The sequence below is a fragment of the Rutidosis leptorrhynchoides genome, chromosome 1 (assembly GCF_046630445.1).
Source record: "Rutidosis leptorrhynchoides isolate AG116_Rl617_1_P2 chromosome 1, CSIRO_AGI_Rlap_v1, whole genome shotgun sequence".
NCBI lineage: Eukaryota > Viridiplantae > Streptophyta > Magnoliopsida > Asterales > Asteraceae > Rutidosis > Rutidosis leptorrhynchoides.
The window spans coordinates 215,757,669-215,765,580 of record NC_092333.1 but is presented as its reverse complement, the minus strand read 5'-3'; the positions used below and the strand labels follow the sequence as shown (position 1 = coordinate 215,765,580).

Genomic DNA, 7,912 nt, shown 5'->3' with positions numbered 1-7,912 from the left:
GCATTCATAGTAACGGCCGAGAGTTCTTCCATTTTCTTTCTATTCGAGATTAGATCTTTCAGAAATTTAGCATATCTAGGCATTCCTGAAATTACATCAATGAAAGGAAGATTGACATTTATTTGTTTAAACATATCTAAGAATTTGGATTGCTCGGCTTCAAGTCTCTCTTTTCTCATTTTACTCGGGTAAGGAAGTGGTGGTTGGTATGGTTTAACATAAGGTTTAGCCTTAACTATGTTATCTTCATTAACCTTTTCATCTACCGGTTCTTTTTCCTTATCTTGATTAGATTGTGGTTCTTATGGAGTAGGAATAGCTTCATCGGAAATTACAGGTATTTCAGGTGGTTTAAGTGTAATACCACTTCTCGTGGTAATAGCTTTAGCTGTTTCATTCCGGGGGTTAGTATTTGTATCACTAGGTAGACTTCCCGGTTTTCTTTCACCTATTAACCTTGCTAGGTTACTTACTTCTTGTTCCAGATTTTGAATAGAAGCTTGTTGATTTCTAAATGCTTGAGCATTTTGTTCATTGGTTTGTTTCTGAGATGTGAAAAATTGAGTTTGAGATTCAACTAGATTCGACATCATATCTTCTAAATTTGACTTTTTATCATCGGTTTGTGGTGGTTTGTTTTGAAAATTAGGTCTTTGATGGTTGTAAGTATTATTGGATACTTGTTGATTGCTAGGACCTTGTTGGTTTTTGTATGGAACATTTCGGTTATAATTCTGATTTTGATTGTAGATCGGTCTTGGCGGTTGATAATTATTCTGATAATTATTTCCAGGCCTTTGGTTTATGTATGAAACATTCTCTCTTTGTTCCATTGTTAGTTCAATACTGAGACAATTTTTTGTCAAATGTGGTCCTCCACACTGCTCACAACTAATTCGTATTGAGTGGATATCTTTAGTCATCTTTTCCATTCGTCTCTCGACAGCATCTATTTTTGCGAAAATGGAATCTAAGTCATGGCTAGAATTGGCTCTAGCTACTTTAGATGATCTAACGATATCTTTTTCTTGGTGCCACTCATGTGAGTGGGAAGAGGTGTTATCAATAATTTTGTAAGCATCAGTTGCGGTTTTCTTCATAATGGAACCACCAGCTGCTATATCGATGTCTTTCCTTGTAGTGATGTCGCATCCTTGGTAGAATATTTGTACTATTTGACAAGTGTCTAAACCATGTTGCGGACATCCTCTTAGTAATTTTCCAAATCTTGTCCAAGCCTCATATAAAGTTTCATTTGGCTTCTGTGCGAAAGTAACAATTTCTCCTTGAAGTCTAACGGCTTTAGATGCCGGAAAGAATTGTTTAAGAAAATTTTCAACTAGAACGTCCCATGTATCAATCGCCCCTTCATGTAACAATTCCAATCAATCTTTGGCTTCTCCCTTTAAAGTCCAGGGAAATAACATGAGATATATCTGTTCATCCTCCACTTCTCTGATTTTAAATAGAGTGCAGATCCTATTAAAGGTTCGAAGATGTTCATTTGGATCTTCCTTCAGCGCACCACTAAATTGGCATTGATTTGTTACCATGTGTAGGATTTGTCCTTTGATTTCATAATCTGGCGCATTAATGTCAGGTTGAGTAATTGCGTGACCTTGGCCAGTGCGTTTAGCTCGCATTCGGTCTTCCATACTTAGAGGTTCCATATTTTCCATAATTGAATTTGTTGAATCTGAATCACTAGAGGATTCTGATTTAATGGTTAGTTCCTCAACAATCTCTGTTTGAATGATTGGTGGTTCCGGAGAAAAGATTAATGGTTCAGGATCTCGAAATCGTCCCTGAATATTCTCCGGATTCTCAATTGTGAGGTCGGGTTCAAAAAATGGATTATCGAAAATTTGAATTGGAGTACTTGGTCGACTAGATGACGATTCTAAAGAAAAATTAACGGCGACAATATTTGCTAGATGTCTTGATCGAGTTACAGGTGGTGAACGTACAAAAGGTGGTAAACGTTTTACTCGGTGCATTCACTGAATATCCAATTAGTTTTTAAAAAGGAAGAAAAATTATATAAGTTATCAAATTAATATACTTTTCTGATTTTGCCCATGTTTCGAATAGCCAAAAGATGCAGCAGAGGGGCAGGATTCGTTTGGTCTCAATATAATTGAGTACTGTTTGGCTCCAATAACCCGGTCCACGTACAAATCCAACTATTACTACGAACCAGAAAATTTTGATGTCTATCAATTTAACCACTTAAAATAATTTTTTGTTTAAATTTTAGGAAATTTTAGAGAAGAAATAGAAAATTCTATGTCCTAAAACTAGAGTGTCGAGAAATAAGAAAGAAAAAGAGCGCGTCGAAAAAATAAAAGGCGTCGAAAAATAAAAATAAGAAAGTAGTGCGTCGAAACTTAAAAAGGAACTAAAAACTAAGAATTAAAAGTTGTGTCTAAAATATTAAAGCCTAAAAGAAAAACTATATCCCAAATGGAAATAACTTAAAAAGGTACTAAAATTTAAAAACGGCATCGCAAAATTCTAAAGCACCTAAATCTTAATCTAAAGAAAAAGCACTTAAGGGATTTTACAGTAAAGCCTAAAAATCTAGAAGTAAAAATAACTATGGCAAAAACTATGACTTGAAACTAAAAACGAGCGAAAAAATACAAATATTACGCTAAAACGAATAAAAAGGAACAAAATATAAAAATATACTTAAAGTTGTAAAAAGTATAATTTTTATAAAAATATTATTTTTATATTATTTATTTTATAAAACTATTAATTTTATAATTTAATTAAACTAAATAAACTTAAAATACAAATTAAATAAAAACTAAATTAACTAATTAAATAATCTAACCCTAATTAGGGTTTAAATTAAATAATAATAATAATAATTACCGTAATGATTGCTGTTTTAGGGTTGTTTGTGGCGTGTCTGTCAGGGCCATGCGATCGCATGGTCCTCCCCTTAAAAATCCATGCGATCGCATGAAGTAGGTTTTCGGGCCAGGTGGGTTGGGCTGCTACAGTATAGCCCGTAAACTTTTATATTTTTTTTTCTGTTTTATGATTTATATTGAATAAAATATAAATATCTTAAATAAAAATTTAATTTTAAAAACTAAAATAAAAATACTTTTATAAATTTTAACAACTCTTAACAACAAAAATATAAATTTTGTTTTTCTTTTTATATTTTTGGAAACTAAAACGTAATTTTTTAAAAAAACGTATTTTTATAAAAGTAAACTAAAAATTAATAAAAATCTTTTTTTTATATAGCGTTGCGCTTCCGGCGTTTAAGCAGAATTGTCCCCGGCAGCGGCGCCAAAAATACTTGATGTTATGCAAGGTGTACTAGGAAATAGTATTATTTTTGCAACGAAATACTATTAAATACGATACAATTTTACACAAGATATTTATTTATTTATAGAATGGATATACCTAAACCTTGCTACAACACTTATAGGCAGTGTACCTAATAGTACAGCAGTATAGTTTTAGTAAGTCCGGTTCGTTCCACAGGGAATCTTTTAAACAAGCTTAATGCTATATTAGTTTTAAATTTATAAAAATACAAATATATATAAGTAATATTATTATTATAAAAAGGGGGTTTTTACCTTTTAATGACCGGTTTATCGATTTTTAAAACTTTAGTCGCAGTTAAAACCTAATGTAAAATATTAAAAATAAATATAACTTAATTTTAAACGTAAAGTAAATAACGATAATGAAATTGCGATAAATAAAAGTGCGATAAAATAAAATTGCGATAATTAAAAAGTACGATAATTAAAAGTGCAATTAAATACAATGACAATAAATAAAAGTGCAATAATTAGAAGTGCAATTAAATATGAAAATAAAGGAATTATGCTTATTTAAACTTCCGTAATCATGATGTTTGACGTGTTGATTTTTAGTTTATTCCCATGGGTTAATTGTCCTTTGTCCTGGATTATTTAATATGTCTGTCTGGTTTTTGTCCATAACAGTCCATCAGTCATAAATATAAAGTGCGAGTGTCCTCGTCAAATTATCCTTATATCTGAAGTCAAATATTCCAACTAATTGGGGACTTAAACTGTAACAAGGTTTTAATACTTTGTTTAATAATTACACCAGGTTATCAACTGCGTGTAACCCAAGGTTTTAATACTTTTTTTTATCAATTATGCCAAGTGTCCTTGTACATAATTTTACCCCTGTTTTAATAAGTCTATTAACTATTAATCCATTCCCGTGTCTGGTTAAATGAACGATTATTCGTACATATAAATATCCCGCCCATCGTGTCCGATCGAGTGTGTATAGTTATTTCTAGGTACGTCCAATTGTAAATCTTTATATTAAAATTAACAAACTATCATTTAGTTAAATAAATATAAAGCCCATTAATAGCCCATAGTCTAATTTCCACAAGTGTCGTTCTTTTGTCCAAACCCCAATTATGGTACAAAGCCCAATTACCCAATTTTAATATGTAGCCCAACATCATGATTACTTCGGCATTAAATAAGCATAAGACAAAATTGCTGAAATAGTCCCTGTGGTTTGTACTAAAATGCTAGTTTCGTCCCTGTGCTTTTTTTTTGATGGATTTGGTCCCGGTGGTTTGTAAAAGTTGCTGATTTAGTCCCTATTGCTGACGCCCGTCAAAAAAATGCCGTTAACTCCAGTCACGTGCCAGACATGTGAGGGTATTTTCGTCAGTTTCTTTCATGTATTAGCAAAATTGCTGAAATGGTCCCTGTGGTTTGTAATAAAATTGCAGTAATAGTCCCCATGGTTTGTAACAAAATGCTGAAATCTTTATCCCCAAATTAATTTCCATTCCCAACTTTAAATCCAAACCAATTCCAAACTTAAAAATGGTTCTTGAATAATTTCACAACAAACAATTAATTCATTCAAAACATTAAAATGAAAATCTCGATTAAAAAATAAAGAGTTGGGGGCTGTTTTCAATATAATCAACACATTCACACACAATTACACCAACTAGAATATCATCATTCAATCATCTATCTATAATATTTGTTGTTTATTTGCTGTGCTCAAATACACCAACTCATCTGTGAACACAGATCACAAATTTTAATCAAAACCACTTGTTTATTTCTTTCATCTTAGTATCAATATCAGATCTTGAATACTTAAATTTGAATTTCGTTTGCAAAAAAAGGTTCAATAAAATTGTTAATTGTCAGATACCTGAACCATCAACATCATCGCACGAGATATAAACTGTCAACATAATTTTCTGATACTAGATCTGAAGGATTTGTCGTCGTCACCGGAATGAGGTTCATCTGGTGGTGGTTACTTTCCAGATCTGTTGGTGGCGGCGGTTTCGATTGAAGGAATCAACTCAGTAATTTGCGACTGAAGGTGAAAACGGTGGGGTGAAGATGACGGTTGCATTTTGGTGGTATAGAAAACATAAATATAATCAATACAAAGGATTTGGAGAAGAAGATGCAGTATATTTTGTGTTGATTTGAGTATATTTTAGAGTTTATAGTTTGTATATTTATTAATTCAATGTTTTGGTGGGTTTGATTTTTTCATGTTAATTAAAGTGTTTGAATAAAATGAAAAAAATTAGGGTTTGTTCATAATTATTGGGGATAAAGATGAAGGTGAGGAAGAAAATTTTTTCCAGCAATTTTGCTACAAATCATGGGGACCAATTCAGCAATTTTAGTACAAACCACAGGGACCATTTCAGCAATTTTGCTAATACATGAAAGAAACTGACGAAAATACCCTCACATGTCTGGCACGTGACTGGAGTTAACGGCCTTTTTTGACGGCCGTCAGCAATAGGGACTAAATCAGCAACTTTTACAAACCACCGGGACCAAATCCATCAAAAAAAAGCACAGGGACGAAACTAGCATTTTGGTACAAACCACAGGGACTATTTCAGCAATTTTGTCTAAGCATAATAATAACTAAGCTACGAGACATTAAATTAAAAATATTGAACATAACTTACAATGATTAAAAATAGCGTAGCGTTACACGGACAGAATTTCGACTTACACCCTTACAACATTCGCTAACATACCCTTATTATTAGAAATTAAAATTAAAATTAAAATATAATATATATATATATATATATATATGTATATATATATATATATATATATATATATATATATATATATATATATATATATATCGTATGATAAAGTGAAAGAAAAAGATGTGTTATATGATGAGCAAAAACTCGAATTTTATAGGCATGTCAGCTGCTACCTACTGCCATGCGATCACATGGCTTTTTGCCTTCCAGGCCATGCGATCGCATGGCCCTGGAATTCAGCTCACATGTCTTTGTTTCTTCTGCCGACGGTTTTTATTATATAATATAATATATATATTAATTTTAAGAATTAATTATATATTATATTATATTCATGTGCATAGTTGACTTGTAATTTTTAGTCCGTTGCGTCGAGTGTTGAGAGTTGACTTTGGTCCCGGTTTCGGATGTTCGAATGTCCTTGCGTACAATTTAATATCTTGTATTTTGCGTTTCGCATCTTGTACTCTTGTAATTTTGAGACGTTTCTTATCAATAATTGGAACCACTTTGATTGTAATTTGTACTTTTGATCTTTTTGGTCGTTTGCATCTTCAATTCGTCGAATCTGTCTTTTGTCTTCACCTTTTATTATTTAAACGAATATCACTTGTAAATAGAACAATTGCAACTAAAAGCTTGTCTTTCTTGAGGGATAATGCTATGAAATATATGTTCGTTTTTAGCATTATCAGAATACATGCGCCTTTTTAAATGTTTTACGAAATAGACACAAGTAATCGAAACTACATTATATGGTTGAATGATCGAAGCCGAATATGCCCCTTTTGCTTGGTAACCTAAGAATTAGTAAACCGATCTACTAATTGACGCGAATCCTAAAGATAGATCTATTGGGCCTAACGAACCCCATCCAAAGTACCGGATGCTTTAGTACTTCGATGTTATTTATATCATGTTCGAAGGATTTCCCGGAATGATAGGGGATATTCTTTTATGCATCTTGTTAATGTCGGTTACCAGGTGTTCACCATATGAATGATATTTTTGTCTCTATGCATGGGACGTATATTTATGAGAACTGGAAATGAAATTCTTGTGGTCTATTAAAATGATGGAAATGATTATTTATGTTAAACTAATGAACTCACCAACCTTTTGGTTGACACTTTAAAGCATGTTTATTATCAGGTATGAAAGAAGTCTTCCGCTGTGCAATTGCTCATTTTAAAGATATTATTTGGATTCATTCATGACATATTTCAAAAGACGTTGCATTCGAGTCATTGAGTTCATCAAGATTATTATTATTAAGTCAATTATAGTTAGATATATTATAAAATGGTATGCATGCCGTCAACTTTCGATGTAATGAAAGATTGTCTTTTCAAAAACGAATGCAATGTTTGTAAAATGTATCATATAGAGGTCAAGTACCTCGTGATGTAATCAACTGTTGTGAATCATTTATAATCGATATGGACTTCGTCCGGATAATTTTGGACGGGTCTCTACAATTTGCAAGATTGAAAGTAAGCTAGCAAACTTGGAAGTGTTGTTAGTGTGTTCTTGAGTAGTTGTTTTGTAACTTGATTTATGTATGGATTTATGAACTAGATTGAGCTAGATTTTGATGATGAAGAACACTTAGAACAATGGAAGAACACTTGAGAGAGTTTAGTTTGATGCATAAAATTTGAAAAATGAAAGTGTTTATGGTGATGATTGAAAATGTGATGCAGGTACTCCATATAAAGTCACGTTAGTTTGTAATTTTGTGTAATCATTCATGCTAGTTGCCAAATGATGGTTCCCACATGGTTAGGTGACTCACATGGGCTGCTAAGAGCTGATCATTGGAGTGTATAT

The 7,912-nt window shown here is 32.1% G+C and overlaps 1 non-coding gene across 1 annotated transcript; it reads left to right on the top strand.

Moving 5' to 3' along the window:
- The first annotated feature begins 1,188 nt into the window (after positions 1–1,188).
- On the top strand, positions 1,189–1,295 carry LOC139887352 (small nucleolar RNA R71). Its single transcript, XR_011773187.1, has one exon. It is a non-coding gene; the product is annotated as a small nucleolar RNA R71 (small nucleolar RNA).
- The last annotated feature ends 6,617 nt before the right edge of the window (positions 1,296–7,912 follow it).